A 21,780-nucleotide genomic window follows, 5' to 3' on the forward strand; every position below is an offset into this window, starting at 1 on the left:
AGGACTGTCACTTCAGCAGCATTCCTCATATATGCATGGGAAAAGTTTGTGCTGCTACAACAACAACAACGACAGTACAAATATAGGGTATTCACATCCTTTGAAAGGTTTTTTCATTAATACCCTTGATATTTCTAATAAATTAATTTGAAAAAAACAATTTTTATAATTAAAAAAAAACAAAGACTCATATTTACCATACTTACATCAACTTTGGTCTTCTCCCTGTTTAACTGAAAAAAAGTTAAGACTATCTCCTACGAAAAAAAATATACGCACTGGAATCCGTTTATATTATTCCATTTGTTAAGGTACTTGACCACCTTATAAGTTTCAAAAAATTAAATTTTTTTTTTTACATTTTTTCAATCCTTATACTTTTAAAAATCATCACCTGAAACTGTTTTTTTAAATTCGAATTCTAACAAAGTGAAATCAGTGAAAATGTGCAGGCGCATCCTGCACTCATTACTTGCTGACTCAGCTGAAAGAAAATAGCAAGTTTTAACTTTAAACGCGTTTTTCCAGAAATTACTTTTTTTCGAATGGCGGACACTTTATCTCCGAAACTGCTTAGCCGATTTTAATGATTTTGGTCTTGTTTTATTTGTTAAGATGTTTTATATGCCAATTTACCACATTTTGCAAAAAAAAGTTAATAAAGTATTGCTTTTTAAGCATAACATTGTGAAAAACAGGGGTGTTTTCTTAACTTTTTTTCAAACATCCGCCATTTTTTTATTATTTTTTTTTTTTTGTCAGTTTGTGGTAAATTCTCACGCAAGGAACCTTCCTTTTGAAAATTTTGTTTCTCTCTTTTGTTTTAGAATTACCATTTCTAAGATTAACTGTCCGCCGCAAGACATGATTTTCTTCAGGCCTCGACTTTGGCGCCTCCTGGATATATGTTAAAAAAAGAAATTTTAATAAATCAATTTTTTTTTGTATTATATAAGTTCTAAATAAAAATTTAAAAAAAAATTTATTTTAATATATTATACAGAACATGAAAAAAAAATTATTGAATATGTTGTACTTTTTAGCTTTCCAAGGTGGGCAAGTACCTTAATACTGAAACTTTTCTCCCATGAAATTAAGTATACGCAATGGGCACCTCTGCATACGTTATCTCATTTGAAACGTTTAAATCCTTTAAAAAATTTAAGTGTTGAGAAAATTAAAACCTAAATATGCAGCATTGCTACAGAAAGTCTATAGTTTCATGTGCAAACGAAATTTTTCCGCCACAACCAAAAAGAATGATGAAAACGGCGTGACAGACGTGAAATGGAGCAGCAGTTCTAACTGAGGTGAGCGAGCTGGCTGGCGCATAGCTAAATGTCCACAAATACCGCAAATTCTCTGCACTTTACTACTTATGCAACCCAGCCATTATTTCAGTGAACAAAAAAGCAATCAGAAAACCAAGAGATGAAAAATGGGATACAAAAATTTTAATAAAAACTGAAACAATGAAATGCAACGAAGGTTCTAAAAAGTTGAAGAGGTAGCAAACAACGAGTAATAAATAAAAAATAAACAAATATTAATCTTTTTTATTTACTTGTTTGCCTCAAACAATGCTAATCTGAAAGTGTTTAGGCCTTAAAACAGTGGATACATTTCTTTGTGCTCAGAAACATATGTAGATATGTATGTATGTATGTATGTGCATATATATGTATGGCTATACATATGTGTGTATGTTTTAATATATCTTCTTGTATTTACACTGTTATTTCCTATTTAGACAAATGTATATTTTGCCAGGCACCAACTATAGCATCACATACGAGTGTGTGTGTGTGTGTGTGTGTGTGTGTGTGTGTGTGTGTGTGTGTGTGTGTGTGCGTGTTGGCAATTTTCTATAGGTTCCATTGTTAAGCGCTGCTGCTCCTCTCACTGATGGGCCTTTCAGGGGTTGGGAAATGGCTTTTAGCATTATTGCTTAACGGTGAGTTAGGCAGCTGCGCCTAATTATATGCTTAGGTAAATTCCTTTTGTCTGATTATTTAACGTTGATGGCCATTTAGTAATGTATCTTTTTCAAATATAGCTGCTGCGTACAGGCTTTTGCATTCATGCATGCGCTCTTACATTGATACAGCTCGTATATGTGCTCGTATGTGTGTATTCGGCTGAATGGCAACCTTCGTCGGTTATTGGCCTCATATGGGTTACACAGCAGTAATCAAGATAATAGTGGGATACACAGAGGACAATAACAACAAAATAGTGAATGTAAGAAATATGAATTTTTGAAGGATTGCTGTTTTGTTTATTAAAAAAAAATAATTCATTAAAGAAGAAATCGACTTAACGGTATGATTCATAGGTAAACAAAATTATTTTAAATGAAAGTTCAATAAAGAAGATATCAAATTCTGAGTAAAATTAAAAAAAAATACGATATTATTATTTTAAGTTAAAATTAATTAAAAAAATCAAATTATGTCTATAATTAAAAAAATATATTGTAGTATTTTAAATAAGAATTCATTAAAGAAACAATCGACTTAACGCTATAATTCATGAATAAATAAAATTATCATTTTAAATAAAAATTCATTAAAGAAGAAATCAAATTATGAGTACGATTTAAAAAGATATAAAATTATCATGTTAAGTAAAAATTCATTAAGGAAAAATCGTTTTCATTAAAAAAATGCATTAAAACAGAAATCGACTTAGCGGTACAATTCACATATAAACAAAATTATCATTTTAAGTAAAAATTCATTAAGGGTGCTACGCAACTGAAATTCATATAAGCAACAATCACAGTTGGCTAAAAAGTTTTTAGACACCTTCGTGAATTGACCTCTACTTGACTAGCAGCTTAAGGCATTTGTCTTAATTTTAAATATCCAGCAATCGGATCCAGAGCCTATTTACAATTCTCTAAACAACATTTTTCCCCCACTACATTTGTTATCACAGCTATGCGATTTAAAAAAAAAATTATTATTTGAATAATCGTAAAATTTTTTAGTAATTCATAAAAACCTTCAGCTTTTCTCTACGACTTAGAAATATTTTTAGGTACATATATTTATATATGGCTTTTATTGTGCGTTTGGCCAAGCCCTCCTATTTGTGGATCCTGCTTTCTTTTTTTTCTTTTTTCCTGCCAACGGAGTCACATAAATCAAAATGCCTTCAAATGTCTGTAAACATTCCATTGCGTACCCATTTCTTATTTTAGCAGTCTTCTAATACCTCCAGCGCCACCCTAAAATATTACTCTGTTAGCCTTATCCCCCAAAAATTTCCCGCATCGACTACCTACTTAATCCCACTTGCATGAGCAATACACTTCTCCACTTTTTCCTTAGCATTATTTCACTTTCAGTGACAACCGCAATTCCTTAAAGACAAATCAATTATTATTGCTGCAGGCTTCTCCCTAGCTGATAAATCAGCCTCAAAGCAGCGTTAAATACTCACCACATATCTGCAATGAAAAACCAATATTTTTTCAATCTACTACATACAATACTTTTTCTTTCCTACCCCCAACCACTTTCGTAAGCCACAAAAGCACAATGTGGCATGCATAAAAGTGTCAACAAAAAATAATCTATTCACATACGATAAGAAAAGAATATGACAACGGCAGATTAAGTGAAGTTTGTGTCGCCTAAGTCCCTACCAAAGTACGCATTACTCATACGCCCCGGCAACTGCCGAGTAGAGGCGCGTGTGCTTGCGTGTGAAAGTTATCGCTGCTACAAGCTGTTAACAAAAGCAAGACACCGCACTGTAAGACGATGTGCGACAGAAAGTGTGGTTAACGAGAAAGACGACAACAAACATTGTAAAGGTGCTTCGACAACTTCTAACAAGAATAATGACTGTAATATACTTATGAGTAGTACAGAGGCAGTAGTAGGCGAGGTAGAAAAGTGTATACAAGCAGTGTGTATAAAATAAAATATGTAACCAAATTCAGCAGAAGCAGCGTGAAAGCAGGCATGCCAAATTTACTTATATATACCTACTAATTTTTTTTATGTAAGCTTTGTTTGAGCGCATATGTTTCTATTGACTATTAGAACGAGTATCTGCATGTGTTTATTATAAGCCTCCGTATTAGAAAGCTGAAGAAAATAATAGAAAAGTAAAGCAGTGTCCCTTATGGTACCATTATTCACATCAGAAAGGTGGGTAAGGTATGTAGAATAAGAATGGAAAATATTTGAGCAAGAACGCAATATAATAATACCGCATTAGGAATGGTGAAGCGCAGCGTATTTGTGTAAGTAAGGAAGTCACGAAGATGAGCATGTAGCTGTTTGCTAATATACATACATAGCGATGATGCGATCGATTTGTAAACTAATTTTTCAATGGTTCGCTGTACGCATTTGAATACAACTCTAAAAGTTGTGGGAATCCCACTATGAGATTCTCAGCGAATATCGAGCTTAGTCTCAGCTGTTAATAAACAAAAACACGAAAAACTGAGGGCGGTATTTTTCAAAAATGTCAAAAAAGAATTTTTACCAAACAACCAGGTATTTTTTCAAACAAATATTTAAAAAAAGTTTTTCAAAAAAACAGTGTTTGGTCAAAATTTTTGGAAAAACATTTGTTTACATAGGTATATTTAAAAACAAATTCACATATATTTTCAAAAAAAATCTCTAATACATATATATTCATATTTTTTTTAAAGAAAAATTTTTTCTAAATATCTTTTTTTTATAATTCGAATTGCTATGGGAATCCCACTATGAAATTTTCAGCGAATATCGAACTTAGTCTCAGCTTTTCATAAAAAATACAAAAAACTCTAAGGGCGGTATTTTTCAAAATAGACAAGACTTTTCTTGAAACAAAATATAAATATACATATATATAAAAAAACAATTTTTTAATATAAATAACAAAAACACAATCAGATATTTTTCACAGAAATATTAAATTAAATATTAAATTTTTTTGTGGTAAAAAAATTTGTATTACATATATATTTTCAAAACTTTTTTTTTCTAAATATCCTCTTCTTATAACTCGAATTGTTGTACGAATAACAGGGAATATCGAGTTTAATCTCAACTACTTACAAAAAACAAAGAAACAAATCGGAGATCCGTGTTTTATTAATATAACGAACAAAAATTTTTCTAGCAGAATTTTGAACAAAAATAATTAATTTTTTGAAAAAAAAAATTACAATATTATTAAAATTTTTTTGCTCAATATTCTTTTTTCAAAGAATTTTAGTTTTTAATATATATATATTTTCTTAAAGAAAAGATTTTTACCAAAAATTTGCAACAAAAAAATTTTTTTTTCTGGTTTTTTTTCCAAAAAACTTGTTTATTACAATAATATTTTTTCTAAATATTTTTTGTTCTTAATTTTCAAAAACAAATTTTTGAAATACATTTTTACAAAGAATTTTTTGTTTAATTATTATATATTTTTTTTTAATACATTTTAATATAAATTATTTTTAATAATTTTTTTCGAAAAATTTTCGTTTTTAATAAATATACAAAATATATATATTTTTTTCAAATAAAATTGTTTTTAATACACAGAAATTTTTTTTAATATATATTTTAATATAAAATTAAAAAAAAATAATTTCTTTCAAAGAATTTTCGTTTTTAATATATATATTTTTTATCAAAGAAATGTTTTAAATTATATTTTATCCCAATACTATAAAAAGTTAATTTAGAAAAATGTGAAAAAACGAAGATATCTCACTTTAAAAACTCTATAGCCAAACTTTTCAACATTAAATGAATCTGAAAATTATGAAAATTTTTTTTAAATGTTTTCGGTTTACTTTTCTCAAACCTACAAACAAACCAATTTTCAGCAAAATTTACATCAATTGTGATATGGAATCACTCAAATTCTTAATCAGCCTTCTCAAATTTGCCGCCAGCAGGAGTGACTAAAGAATGCTGAAATTTGTTTTAGCATTAGAAACTCCCTCGATCATCTGTCAGAAACTCCCTCAATCGACTGCCAGAGCAATTTCTCAGAGTCAATATTCCCCCTCAAGTTTGAGGACCACGTATTCAAGAGCAGACCGGTAGGTAGCCAAGCGAACCCTCACACCCCATTTCAAGGCTGCATTGGTTAACCAGTTCCACAGATACGCAGTTTTCTGGAAATGCCCTTGGAAGATGGTCCTTAGCATTACACTGAATCCCCTCTTTGCACTTCCGCAGCTACTTAACCAATTATATGCAGCCACTTACAATTTCCTTATACCCCAACCTTTACTGCGCATTATCCCCCACCTTCATATTTCCCTCAACCTGCACTTCTCTAATGCCTTTGGTGCTCCAGCATAAACTAGCTACACATTTCATTTACATACATACAAATTCCTGCACGTGTGTACGTGGGTGCGCCTATTGAGCAGTCACAATACAAAAAAAAACTAAAAAATAAGAATAAGCTACTTTTTCCTCCTTTTCCACTAACAAAGGGTACGCTAAGTAGTTGCCGCTATGCTCTGACTAGTTCTTACTTTTCATGCATTCTAGCCTTTTGTGCGAAAATTTGGCTTTTGTTCGACGCCTTTTGTTCAGCCTATTTGTTGAAATCTTAGTTTTTGCCAACCCACCTAAGCTATTGGCACTCAACTCAGCTAAGCTCAGCAAAGCTCAGGTGTGGCCGCTGCCGCCTTTTTTTTCTTTTTGTGGCATAAGTTGATTGTTATTGTTACAGCGTAATACAAAAATTGGTTCAATGTAACAAAATTTGTATATTTTTCTTTATTTACTGGAAATTTTATTTCACTCACACACACACACACACGCACCCACAGGCACTCACACGTGGCTACATGCGTCAAATTGAAATTTCATTGTACTCTTAAATTTCACTGCTTCACCTCTGAACAAATCTAGTTACAGCTGGTGCTTGTGCTGTTGCCGTTGTGGTGTGAAAGCTAAAGCGCCTAAGAGTATGCAAAAGTTTAATTGAGTGTGCGAAAATTTCACGTTGATAGACTTACATAAGCAATGTGCGGTTATTTGGTTTGTGGCTGAGCGAGAGAGGGGGAGAGGGGGAGAGGTGCAAGGAGCGAAGTGTTGAGCCTGCAACAAGCACTAAGGGGGAGTGCAATTGATTTACCGTAGGTATGTGAGTGTGCATGTGTGTGTACGCCTGAAAGTTATAATGAGATTTTGTGGCTCTGAAGCGATCTCCGACTTTAATTAGTCGATGTAGTTTGGCAACATTGTTCGTATTGCTTCACATTTCATTTATTGTGCCACGTGTAAGATTTACTTAAATATATTTGTATGTGTATATATGGTAAATATTTTATACAGTTCCGAAAACTTTTGATTAACCTACGGCGTACATTTTTTCATTCTGGTTCTAAAAATTTTATTAAAATTTGCGAACATATGTGTGTGCGTATGTGCACATCTGTATTCGTCTTCTAAAATAACTCACATCTTTAATTTTTAACTCCTACTATTATAAACCCGCTAAATGAAGGCGAGTGTTAAATGAAAGCTGCTGCTATTCAAAACAAGGCTAGCCAAAAACTTATTTATATTTATATTTGCAATAATTAAAAAAAAAAAAAATTTTTTTAATTTTTACATTGGATGTTTATTTTTCAAAAATTTACTCTCGAACAGACCAGATTTTCCTAATAAAATTTTCAAAAATTTAACTGAGACTTGAGATACAAAAGAACTTGTTTCCCCCATTAAAATTCTTTACAAATAAAGGCACCTACAATTTTACACCGCCTTGGCACAGCAATTGGTTTTTTAAGAGAAGCTTTTTCATGGCAGAAATACAACCGAAGGTTTGCAAACAACTTTTCCTTTGACAAAAATATTTTCCTATCATTTGTTATGTAGTGTCAGCTTCGAATCTCGGCATTACCGAATGGTAATCAAGCACCAACTCACTCGACTACGGCGACTGCGGCACCACTACTTTCTCGAAAACCTGACTTGCAAGAGGACTCGCCTTGCGCTCAAATTAAATCAATTAAATCTTGAAACTTACACTACATTAAATTTATAAGCAGATTCCAAAAATTAAATTTCGGTCTTGAATAAGAGTTTCTGCTTGAAAATAAAAATAAGTAAAAAAATCACAATTGCATTTTAAATTTACGAAAATTAAAGCTAAGATTCAAAACAAGAAAATTGTTTTCGGCAAATTACAAAAATAATTTATTTTTTTTTTGTTTATTTGTTTTAAAAATTCTGTTCATGAAATCTGTCTTCCTTGATTAATTACAAATTTTACGCTTAAAGTATTTTTCATTTTATTAAAAAATATTATTTTTGTACAAAACGTTTTAATATTCGCACAATTTTTCTGCAAAAACTCTTTTTTCATCAAAATATGATTCTTAGTAAAAAAAAATGTTCTTTCTGAATAAAATTTTCTAAAAATTTGTAAAATAATTTTTTTCGGCACTATGCAAAGCTTAAAATTATTTTGCATGCAACTTCTGAAAAATGTTTACACAACAAAAGGAAAAATATTTTATTCGATCCACGTAATAACTTTTCAGAAGTTGCATGCAAAATATTTTTTTTTAACAATAATTTTTCAAAGGCTTTCATAAAATTTTGAAAATCAAATTTTCAAAATGATCAGAAAAAAACATTTTTTACCATTAAATTTTCCAAGGCTTCCATAAGAAATTTTTTTCATATTTTCGATTCAGTGTGAATAAATTGTTTCATTTATTTTTTTTACATTAATTGTACATAGACTTCCAAAAAACATTTTTTTTTTACTTTTTTCATTTCAATGGGCATAAAATTCTCAAAATGCTCGAAAGTATTTGTTTTACCATTAAATTTTCCAAGACTTCCAAAAAACTTTTTTTTCATATTTTCATTTTAGTAAGAATAAAATTTTTAAAATGCTCATGAATAATATTTTTTTTTAAATTAAATTGTCCTATATTTCCAAAAATCTTTTTCTCATATTTTCATTTGGGAAGAATTAAAATATTTAAAATTCTTATTCAAAAATGCTTATTTTAATATTTAATAATTTTTATTCGCATACATATTAAATTTTTATTGAAATCGGACGAACGGCTTAAAAATAAAAAAAATTAAAAAAATATTATAGTTGGTAGAGCACCCAACTCTAAAATTTTGCCGTATAAGGAAAAATTCTGAAGCCCTTCACACATGCTATTCTTCGTGATATTTTTCATAAAGCTTTCTAGCCAAACTCACTATTACAACGGAAGATGTTCTCTAACTAAATGCTTTAGCATTTAGTTTTCGAGTGTCATGCCATGAACTGTGCATTCCACGAAAATCTCTTCATAACGTCCATGTGTACGAACTTACGGTATGCGAAACTGAGAGTTAATTTTTTTTTTTTTTTTGTTTTAGGCACACTTTAAATAAACAGAAAAAATTAGCTCAGTCACCTCCCATAAATTATTAAAAATTTCAAAATATTTTAAGTGCTGCCATGCTAATCAAAAATCCCCTTCTCTTCTCTTTACAGCTTGCAGACATTTTCATCATAGCATCAGCAAAACTCTACCCAGACATACGAGCATGCGAAATCAACAGGTACGTTAAAAAAAGAAGAAACAAATTTAAAAGCAAAATATATGTAAATTACTTAGGCCTTTTAATCTTCCAATTCCTTTAAAGGCCACAGCATTTCAGAGAAATATTTTGCAAGTTTAGAAAACATGTAATAATAAATATTGAAAGAGGAAGTCCCATGCAAACACTGAAAATCTAAATTCAAGTGCTACAGACAACAACAACGCTTTATATATTCTCATATGCCCGCCTGTTTGTACAGATATACAGAAGCAAACAGTAGAATGTCGTTCTTGAAAGCAATCGCTTCCGTTCACTCTCGCACAAACGCTGACTCACACCTGCACCGATGCTCTTCGCCTCCTTTCACACAACCATTGACTGTCGATGCTCCGTTCGGTTGCAGGAAGTGAAACAATCACACTGCTGACAAACGCAAATATATTCACTTTAAAATATAGCAAGCATATACATGCACACATGCGCCCAACTGTGGGTAAATGCTAATATATCCTCCTATATTTTGCTCCTATGCAAGTACTATAGCATAAGACTGCATGCATACAGGGTGCTATATTTCTTGAGTTTAGAATTTGAAATATGAATTTTTGTGATATTCGCAGCTGAATTGGCATTCGTGTTGGGTCAGGGATTTCGTTGAGCAAAGCTAAAAAAATAGATTGAAATAAAATATTCGAAAATCGAATGATTGGTCAAACTATATAAACGGGCACATGGAAACTGTGATTGGGCTCCATTAGACATTTAGAGTACTTTTTTTACTTATTTATGTAGTACAAGGTAAGACCACAGTCGTTTAAAAGTACTTCAATCTATATAAATTTTCACAAGAATTAACTTAAACCGCTAAAAATAAATGTTACCTAACCATTTAGAGACAATTCAAGTGCCGTAACTAATCAAAATGAACTCAAAATTTATACTGACTAAATGGGATACTATAAAACAAGTTGTGGAAGTCATTTAAATTAAATTTTTTTCCAAGTTTAATGCCAAGTTTTACTCTTTCCAACGAAAAAAAAATGCAAAAATATTTATGCGTCATTTATTTATTCCAAACGCTAAATGTAACGCCCTGTACATCCGTATCCGTGTTGTAGAGCGTTGCGCTCACGTACAATATTGCAGATATTTCGGAAAATCAAGAATGCCCACCTGCAGTGCTTTAGATGTTTGAAAAGTTTCGCCTATTCATACATAGGACAGACATTCAGCACCTACAATGGCCACAACAAGCTGGGAAAAAACAAAGGTTATTGCATTGGAAATTTGTTTTTAAAAATCTAGTAAATTATTGCAGAAAGGCAATTTCAATTGCGTATGATCACAAAAGAATTACAAATAAATTACCTAAAAACTTCCTACGGGCTATGACAATTTTTCAAAACTCTGCTGTGCTTAGATATTTACTGGCAACAGAGTGGCTACTCTTTTTATGTATCTTCTCATATATTTGTATATATTCACATTTTCTTGGAGTCAGTGACGGCAATTCAATTTTTTTTTCTTCATTTAAAATTTTTTCAAAATTTTTTCAAACTCTCAGATGTGAAATTATTCCATGTGCCACCTGCTGGTGATAGATAGCACAGCAACAGAAAGACCACCTTTCTGAAAAAATCCCAAGTAGTATTAGACTTGGCCCCTAATAAAATAGAATAGAATAAAATAGAATAGAACTGCGGTTTCCACTTCGACCTCCTGGCCTTCTGTACTCTCTACTCATAACAACACCTTATTCAAACCCAGTTCCCTTACTATACTTAATATACAGCTGGTTTGGGCTGAGCGTCTATGCCTTTCTTCTGGCTGCAATTGGCCGAGATGTCTCATCCATCTCTGCGTTGTAGCGCTACATTCAAGGAGAAGGTATATTAGAGTATCCTGGGACTGACCGCAGAAACGACAAGTATCAGTGGTCCATATCCCAAAGACTTACGAAATTTGCAATGGCCTGTGAGAATGCCCGTGTACATTCTCAGTTTATCTTTGGAGAGGATTATGAGACCCGTTTTGATTGTACCTCCCAGTAAGGACTTCGCTTGGCGTAGCCTCATAATTTGGTGCCAGCTAACATTTCTTAGACGGCAGTAAGAAGTCGTCCATCATAGCCCTGTAGTCCTGAACGCCAGACCAGATCAGTGCCCCAAAAATGAAAATTTTGCTTATAGACGTAACCGCTTAAGTAAAAATGCGACTCGTAGCTTATGATTATTTTGGACACAAAATCCTACTTGGCTTCATAGTAATTCACAAGCGCCTGATGGTCAAGCATTAACTGGTTCACTGTTTGTACTTGGTGTGGGAATACTCGCTGTAGGGTCCGCCTGGTAATGCCCAATTGAGCGGCCCGTCATCTGATTGATGTTTCTTTGCTCACAGACACAACTTTCTAGGTTGCACGAGTAGTCTGGTGACCCACGCTCTGCAACGGCCTTAGTCTGTTAGAGCCAAGCAGATAAGTGCCGAAGTGCTTGCCCAGCTAGCGCGAAACCATTAGGAAATCGACATCGATATTCATGCTACGCCAACACCTTCGTTCGAGTATTTTTCTACAAATAAAAATACGCGATTTTTAAGAAACCATTGCTTGTTTATTACTTGTCGCTTTAAAATGTTTGGTTCGGTTCCGCTTCAGCTTCTTCAGCTTATCCAAAAATCGGTTAGGTGTTAAACCCCTGTCGGACACCTTTTTTAAAACCTTCAATTGGGCACCCGGGTTCGACATTTTTTCGTGATTCGACGTTCCTTTTTAATAGGTTATATCCATAAATCGATATGAAATTAAATTTTAGAAAGCTAACTGGAAACTATAGTCGCTAACTCTAATAGAAATATATTAAATTCACGTCCAAAGTCGATAAAGTCTGGCCTGAAAAGTCGCTTTGCACTCTTAAAGCAATGGGCATGGCGTATAAGTAACGCAAATGAGAAATTACCTCTTTGCCGAAATAAAATTTAGTTAACTACCAACAGCAGTCAGCGCACGCTTCCCTCCCCCAATAGGTGTACCCCATACCGCTTCGCTCGAAAACAAAACCTGTCATTAATCGAAATCACTTGCCATTTGCACACAAAACCTCCCACACAAGCGCATTGCTGTGCTGGTACACAAACACTTGCCCGCAAATGCTTTTACACGTAAATAAATCACCCACACATTACTAAAAAAGAAATATCGTAGTGTGTACAGGTGTGTGTGTAAGTAAGTGAGGGGGCGACGAAAACAATGTACAATGATTCGAATTGTAGTTTAGTGCTGTAGAACAACGTAGATGGTTTTTGTATTTCGATTTCACCTCCATATATTTTTCCCTCTTTCGTTAACCTCTGCCCTATCGTCGATTACAATGCACGCGCAAACACAACTTTGAGTCGGTGTGGACATTATATGCGTTGTACTGTACCAGCTTCCCATGAGTATCCGTGTGATATGAGAGTGTGTTAGGTGTGTGCGAGTTTGTTGTCATTTATACGCCCGCCCTCTCGGCCCCCCACAAAAAGTTCATTGGTATTCATGCGACTGTGCATTTGTTACACATTCATAGTTGCTGTTGCTGATTGTAATTGTATTGGTAATTGTACTAATAGTGGTTGTGTTATCTTTACTGTCAGTTACTTAGTTTGCAAATGTGTGTATTGTTGTATGTGTAGTGTGCATTTATCTCTCGTCTGTTCGATTGTTTGTTTATTCTCTATGTCCGCTTGTCCACCTCTTAATAGTTCACGCTTCAACAAATAAATATTTACTTGCTTATTTGTTCATCCGTACTTTTCTGCGCGGCTGCTGCTTATCCTGTCCATTCAGATTGTATCTCTTCTAAATAGGACTTCCACACAACTCACAACTTTCCGCTTATCGTTTGTCCCATTTTTTCGCAATATTTTTCCAACAACTTTCAGCTTGTTGATCGCTTGTGTTCTCGATTGTCATGCGAAAAACTTTATTGTGCTTGGTGTGGTTGTATTGTAGTCGCATAGATGTCAACCACAGATCCTTTCGGTCAATATTTTTTTTTTTTTTTTAATTTTCACTCTCGGCAACTTTTTCCATCAGTATTTACGAAAAGCTTTCGTTTATAATTGAGTAATTTGTTGGGTTTGAAATGGTCATATGTACGTATTTTTATGCGTTTGAACGCGTGAACTGGCAAAAATAAATACGCACACAAACAATTTTTTAATGCTGAAAGTGGAAATGGGAAATATTTAAATTTGGAATTCGATAGATGAATGGTTAAGAGATGAAGCTTTTCCATATCCGGCCAGGGGTGCCTGCACTCATATGAAGCCAGTTTTAGTAAGAAACATGGATTAAAAATTAACGGTTTACTTAATATAAAATAAAATATTTGATAATATATAAAGAAATTAAAATTTGAAGAAAAATGAACTCTAAAATAATAATTTCAAGCATAAAATTAACAACAACAACAACTTTGTTATAAAGTTATTACATAAACTAAATTTGCGCTTCAAATCTTTAGTATCACAGATTTTGTAGTTTTTTCTCTTAAGTAATGCTTTAAATGTAAAATTTTAAGAAAATATGCATAGTAAAATTACATTTCTGAATATTTTTTAAATAAATAAAATAAAAATTGTTTGCAATCAAAAAAATTTCTACGATAAAAAAGTTTGCGATAAAAAAATTTACGATAAAAACTACGATAAAAAATTGTACGATGAAAAAATTTTGCGTTAAAAAATCTTTCCAAATTTTTTAAACATAAATAGAATAATGCATAATGTTTACAAATTTTGCCTAATAATTTTCTAATTTTTTGTTTGGAAATTAAAAAACATTTTAATATTTAAAAAAATGTTTGCGACCGTTTGTGTTTTCATATTTAAAAAATGGTTTTGTTAAAAACTTTCGCTTTCAAAGTTTTAAGATTCAAAATTTATTTATTTCCTAGAAAATTTTCCAAACAGTATCGGTCAAATTACGAAAAATATTAGAGAATGCTGACTTCATATTAGTATTTAGAAAACATTTAAGTTTTTTTATGAAAAATGAAATAGCTTGAAAACTGCAGTGTTAAAGAGTTATTACATATTTTTTTTAGAATGGCTAATTTTGAATTTGATCTCATTATGGGAAAAATAATACTTTAATACAGAAAAATTTTACAAAAAACCCCGAAACTATAAAAAACAACAAATTTTAGTATACTTTTGAAACCCAGTTTAATTTTTAATTATTTTTAATAATTTTATTTTATTTCAGTAAGGGAAAAATAAATGAAAAATTAAAGAATAAATCAAAAACAAAATTTGGTATTTGCGAGAAAACCTGAAAATTAAAAATTAAAATTAAAAAAATTTTGGTATATTTTTAAACGCTATTTCAATCTTAAATACTTTTAATAATTTGAATTTGATTTTAGTGAAAGAAAAATAAAAAAATTTTGAAGAGAAATTAAAAAAAAGAGTTGGTATTTGCAAGAAACAACGAAAATATAAAAAAAAAATTATAGTTTTAAGTATTTTGATTTCTGTAAGGAAAAAATAAAAATATGTTATCCAAACAACGATAGAGTTCGTATATATGAATTTTTAAATTTTATTTAATTTTATAATTTAATGAAATTTAAATTGTTTTATGAAATAATTTGTATCTTAAGCAAAAGATAAAAGAACTTTAGTATATTTTTAAAGGCTATTTAATTTTAAAATATTCTGAATAATGTAAATTTTATTCCAGTAAAGGAAAAATAAAAAACTATTAAAGAGAAATTTAAAAAAAAAATTTAGTATTTGCAGAAAACTAAGAAAATAAAAAAACAACAAACTGAAGCATACTTTTGAAGGCCTAAATAATTTTTAAATATTTTCAATAATTTTAATTAGATTTCGTAAGGGAAAAATGAAAAAGAAATTAAGAAAAATTCAAAAAAAGTATTTGGTATTTGCAAGAAAACACGAAAATATAAAAAAATAACAAATTTTAATATACTTTGGAAACCCATATACAATTTTTAATAATTTCAATTTGATATCAGTAAAGGAAAAATAAAAAAAGGAAATTCAAAAAGAAAGTTTTGTATTTGCAAGAAAACGCGAAAATATAAAAAAAATGTAATATATGCACATACTTTTGAAACCCTCTTTCATTTTTATATTTTTAAAATTTTAATTTTGTTTCAATAAGTAAAAAATGAAAACTTATTTTAGATCATTTTAAAAAGAAAGTTTTGGTATTTGCAAGAAACCACGAAAATATAAAAAACCAAAAAACTTTAGTTTAGTCTTAAATATTTTAAATAATTCGAATTAGATTTCAGTAAGGGAAAAACAAAACAAAAATTAAGGAAAAATTCACAAAACAAAAAATATTTGGTATTTGCAAGAAACAACGAAAATATAAAAAACAACGATTTTTAGTTTCAAATATTTTAATTAATTTCAATTGGATTTCTAGCATATTTTTTAAATTCTATTTAATTTTTTAATTTAATGAAATTTTAGTTTTTTTACGAAAGAATTTGTATCTTAAGCAAACAAATATTATTAAATTAAAAAACATATTTAGAAGTAAAATTTTTTATTTTAACACCAAATTTTGTAAATAAAATTAATTTTTTTTTTGTTTTTTATTCAACCCTTAAAATCTATTTCTTGTGTTTATATATAATTTAGATTTTGTTTTTAATTTTTTTTTAATTTTTCGTAAAATTTATTTTTTGTAACACAAATTTAAATTTAAGCAAACAACGGAGCTAACTGCTTTTAAATATCCGGGTCCTTGCGCTAATCCCACGCAAGAGCAGTTGCAGGCAAGCCAAAGTTTTGCTGGAATTTCATTAAACAAATGACGAGATCTGCATACAACTCAATTTAACTAACATACATACATGCATACACACACACATGCATGCCTGCATAGTAAAATTAGCCCACTAAAACCTATTCGTTAGCTTAGATCCTTTGCCCATAAGCTGCGGGCGGACCCTCATGAAATCCGCTTACAACTCAATTTGTACATAAAACTTTATTAAAACAACCCGTCACCTTTAATTAACTTACATGCAAACATGCGTACGTGCATACATACAGACATATATCCTATATACCAAAGAAATAAATTTAGATTTGCCCTGCTATATACGAGTTTATGGATGTTCATGCGAGGGTTGATCTCTACAAAGACAACAAATAGTAGCAGGAAAGTGACAATAAATATAATTTTGCACAACTGCTATAGCAACATATACATACACACCGGTATATGTGTGTGCAAGAGTGTACGCTATATACACAAGAGTTTAAGAGTGTGCGCGTGTGGCGAAAATCATTCGTAGCTGGCTCATCTGGCACTCAAACTAAACTAGTTGGAGCCAACTTTGAGACATTGGGCAACTTGTTAATGCCCGTATTAATTTTCAAACATCTTCATTCCAGCGCTGCTTAAGCTGCGTTGTTGTAGTCTATATGCACTGCTGCTTAGCTGTTGATGCCACAACTTTGCGGTGTCTACATAGCCTACCGTTGTTCGTTGTTAATTTCAGACTCCTTAAAATGGTATTGTCGTTGGTTGCTTGTTGGTATTGCTGCCATTTCATTGCAAAGGTCAACAAGTAATGCGGGCGATCAGGTTTCAGCGCCAACCATTCGCTATACAGAAAGGAGAGGGAAGTGAGAAAAGCAGAAGTCAGCGCAACTGAAAGTAATCAGAAGCTGGAAGTTAGCGTACAGACACAAATATATATGCATGAATGCATAACTGTTTGTGTGTAGAAATAATTTACAGTTCTCTTCTCGTCTTAGTTGGCAAATACATGTTTTACAAGTAGAGTTCGCTTACTATTTCTCATCCACCTTCCAGCGCACTCAACGGTAATTTTTCACCTTCAGTCCATACGCCACAATTTCAGCCACGCCATCGTCCATTCATTTACTCATTCATTCATTCGTTCATTTGTAATATTTTATTCGTGCTCGGATGGTTTTCCGCTTGCCTTCCTTTACTAGTAAACGTACCATGGAGGTATGAGTAGATTTGTAAGTCTGTAGATACCTTCCGCTGTTTTACTTGACTATCCAACTTTAGCAGCAGTCATTCCACTCCTTTCTACCAATTTATCATTGCCACTGCATCTTCTCATTGCTACAGAAACTGCTTATTTTCGGCCAGTCCACAACGAGTTGTTAGCTACCAACACCGCACTTGCTTGCTGGCGGACTGGCCGCTGCTGCTGCTACTGGTACTTGTGCTACTGCTCGTCGTCCTTGATGGCCTTTGCGTTTTCATATTAGTGCAGCCATAAAATGAACTGACAGCCAACTGATGGTCACAATTATGGCACAAGAAGGGCGCAGCACTACCGATAGCATGCAGCATGCAGCATACAGTAGGCAGGAAATGAGTTCAACTGTAAAGGAACTGTGAAGACCACAGGACAGCAGCTTCGCTACTACTACTTCTTCGGCACTGCCCTTGCTGTCCATACAAATTTTCGTTTCCGCACCAGCGATGCGCACTTAAACTGAATATGGGTTTATAAAACCCACTCAGGTGGCATGCGAAATGGAAGTAGGCTACGCACTGTGGCCCTTTTGAAATATCCATTAGCTCGTACACGGAAATTTTTGGTGGTAGTTATAGGTTATAGGTTCTCATCAGCCGCCTGGTATCTTTTTTGGAATCCCACACCACACCACACAACATTATTTTACTGCTACTCTAGGCTGAATAATGTTCACTAATTTTGCCGGTTTGCGCTCTGAAGCACAAACATTTCTTATTGGTTTTCGGTGCCACAAGCAGCAGAAAAAAATTGCCCTACTGTTGTTAGATAGAGCATTCCAATAGTCAGTTATTTGTTTGTGCAACTATCGCTTCCGCCTCCAGTTTCGTGGCGTTTGTGCTTGCTGGCTTTTAGAATTCATCAATTTTCCTTTAACGTTTTGTTTGTATCTGTCACGTGCACGTTTTTTGTGTTGAGCAGCAGGTGTTTACTCAACTCGGTTTTCTCAGAAAAATCGAGGCTGTGGGTGTAACAAGAAAATGGTTAATTTTTAGAATTGAAGTAGAAAAAGTGAAACTCAGTAGGGGAATATGCAGCTGAGTCATATTTGCTTATTGAGTAGGTTCGCTAAGTAACGCAATGATGGCTTAGAACAACCATTTGACAGTTAGTGATAGAACAAATAAGCTGGTATTTCATACTTAAGGTGGGTAAAATGAATTCGGTGGACGAGGGTATATTTTTAAAACGTACCGCTTTTCACAAGGATGTTAGCTTACCAGGTTTGCTATTTAGATATGGTGCAAAAGAAAATTGTGAGGGAATTTTGGCTGCTACTTCAATTGAGAGATTCGGCAACCGAATTCTGCACCATCACTTCACATGTATGCACACACTTGTTCAATCAGTCGTTGTTCAGACGGCAATGAAGTATCATTGCTTGATTTTTTCGTATATCACTAACATAAGCTAAATTTTATTGAACACATTCCAAGTGACGTCAGCCCATCAGCTGATTCTGTTCAACTCGCTGAGAGCCGAATAAAGGTCTGCTAAATAGAACAAATCTAAAAATCTTTTCACCTTGGTTCCAACCAGCTCTAGGAAGAATAAATCATTACTCGAAGTTTTCTTTGATTTAGGTGAAAATGAATCAGCTCTAAGAGTAAAGGCGAGTCAACTGTCGCATTTATAATATCGAAAACAATGCAGAGTGAAAGTATGCTTCTTCCAGTTTGTAACGTTTTTAAATTTAGAAATGCACGTCTTGCGTTGTATGAAGTTATCGAATCTGTGATGTTTACAAATCTGAGTGCAAAACGAAGATATTTCTTTTTAATAGGTTCAAGTCTATTGATATGGCACTGATGAAATGTCTTAATTCGTGTCCTCCCTGATGTGACATAGGGCCTCTATAAAAAGCTTCCAACGGTCAGGATGCCTTAAGTTTTTTTCGAGAGTTCTCTTTTATGTGCACCTAGGGCGTCCATTTTTCTACTGCCTTGCGGGTTCCAATCGAGTGCTTGCCTGCATATTTCTGTGGGATCCTTTCGAAGAGTATGGCCAATCAACCTCCACTTCCTCTGCTTTATTTCTGTCTGGATGGGTAACTGCCTACAATTCGCCCAAAGTTTGCGTTACGAGCTTTTGTGATTCTGCTGTGTAAGTCGTCTGCTGAACCTCCGCGCGTAGAAATTATACTTCCCAAGTAAGTGAAGTTGTTGACATTTTGAATACTGAAACTCATAACGCTAAAGCTACTGCTTGGTTCCGCGACAATTACTTTAAGCGGCTTAGTTTTTCCCCATTATTCTTCAGCCCGACTTTCTTTGATTCTTCTACCCAAGCGTCGCGCTTCTTCAACATGTCGGAGTGTTTTGTTGACATTAGACAGATGTCATCGGCGTAATTTAGGTCTTCAAGGTGTTCGCTGAAGTTCCATTGTATGCCTGTGCGGCATCCGTCTACAGATCTTGAAACACGTCCTCGACCACGATTTGGAACAGCATAGGAGAAATCAGGTAATCTTGCCGAACACCAGATATAGAGTCAAAGGTGACCGACATCCATTATGTTGAACCCTGCATTTGAAGCTATCGTACTGAGATTTAATTAGCTGGATGATTTTCGGCGCAATGCCTCCACGATATAGAGCGTCCCAAATTGCATGGCCTCCAAATAAAGACTCCATACTTCAGTCGAAAGTTTTTACCTGCCGCTATTAGTAAAAACTTTTTCTACCATTTGCTGTTTCATCCTTCCCAGGAATACGGGTTGAATTATATGAAGAGGTAGATGTAGTTCTGTGGCACTACAACGGAGTATCGGTGTTGGCCGAATTCAGAATAGTGCGCCAGCTGTTTCTGCCCTACGCTCGCTGGTGCCAGTTAGAAATCGCAATAGCTGACAGGTCCTTCCAACGAAGATGTGGCCTTCCTCTGCCTCGTCTTCTGTTTTGGGGTACCGTATCGTAGATTCGCCTTGCTGGAGCGTCTTCGTTCATATGGATGGCATAGCCAAGCCAGCGTAGTCGCTGTATTTTTGTACGCTTAGCTATGTCCATATCCCTATGTAGCCCATATAGCTCGCTGTTCCCAAAGATCAGTTGACCAAAGATATTACGGAGAATTTTTCTCTCGAAGGCTTCGAAAACTTTATCATTTGCTGTTGACATGGTCCATGCTTCATCGCCATATAGCGGGACGGAAATGATGCGCATTTGGTAGAGTGTCAGTTTGGTTCTTCGTGGGAGAGCTGTACGCCTTAGTGAGCCCAAAGTAACATCTGTTTACGCGAGTTATTCCCCGTTTGATACTCAAGTTGATATCGTTGTTTATGCTGGTCCCAAAGTAGACAAGATGTAAAGAAGTACTGCGCGAAATTTCAAAGTTCTAATAAATTTTCTGTAAAATTCTCTGTAAAAATTAAAATAAATAATTAACCCTATTTGGGTATTTAACTGAGCTCCTTCTGCTATTTGTGGTGTGAATCTTGATGTTATTTCACAAATAGTGGGGCCTACAGTTTTAAACCGACTTCGAATGGCAAATTTTTTATGACTTGCATTTTCGTGGCACAAATACACTCGGAGATTTGTCATTGCCCGAATTGGGTTCCTTGCAATCTTTGTCGAAGAAAATCCTGCCAGGCTCTGAAATCTGCGCAAAGCCAATTTCTTCTAAGCAAGCCCATGGCCCGCCGTATTATTAAACTGAACAAAGCATTTTTTTTTTTTTTTTTTTTGTTTTTACTTCAAGAAATCAGGCTTGCATATGTCGCACTTGCACACATCTCTGCCTTTCGCGTATTTAATTAAGTAACCGCTGTTTCAAAAATTGCTCTTTTTCTGACTCATATACTTGTGCCACCAGCTGTGCTTATTAACCACCTTTTTGGTTTTTTCTTTTATATTCCCTCCGCCACTGTTTTTCTATGCCGCCACACCAATGCTGGCTTGTAAACATTTCTCTTTCTTATTGCTCACTCACTCTTTTTTGCCTCACACTCCTTCCAACGGCAACTTGTTGCTCAATATGCTCCCCCGTTCGGTTTTTCCATTTATTTTCATTTTATTTGATTGCATTTACCCCAATTTCTGTGGCCCGTGAAATTGCCATCTCTCCGTCCATTTCTAACATTTCATGCTTTTTATTAATTTAGCCATTTTGCGTCTACATTTCCTTCGATTTGTTTTTCTCTCTGTCTCTCTTCATTCATATCACGCCCCTTGTTGCTTTTGTTGTCGGTGTTATTTCATA

At 33.4% G+C, this 21,780-nt stretch overlaps 1 protein-coding gene across 16 annotated transcripts in view; it reads left to right on the forward strand.

Moving 5' to 3' along the window:
* The window catches only part of LOC128863158 (uncharacterized), a 184,065-nt gene that overhangs the window by 57,150 nt on the left and 105,135 nt on the right, over positions 1 to 21,780 (forward strand). For all 16 annotated transcript variants that reach the window (XM_054102139.1, XM_054102134.1, XM_054102142.1 and 13 more), the window contains exon 4: positions 9,484 to 9,551. The gene's annotated coding sequence lies outside the window, so the exon portion shown is untranslated. The remainder of the gene's footprint in view (positions 1 to 9,483; positions 9,552 to 21,780) is intronic.

This window comes from Anastrepha ludens, chromosome 5, assembly GCF_028408465.1.
Source record: "Anastrepha ludens isolate Willacy chromosome 5, idAnaLude1.1, whole genome shotgun sequence".
Lineage (NCBI taxonomy): Eukaryota > Metazoa > Arthropoda > Insecta > Diptera > Tephritidae > Anastrepha > Anastrepha ludens.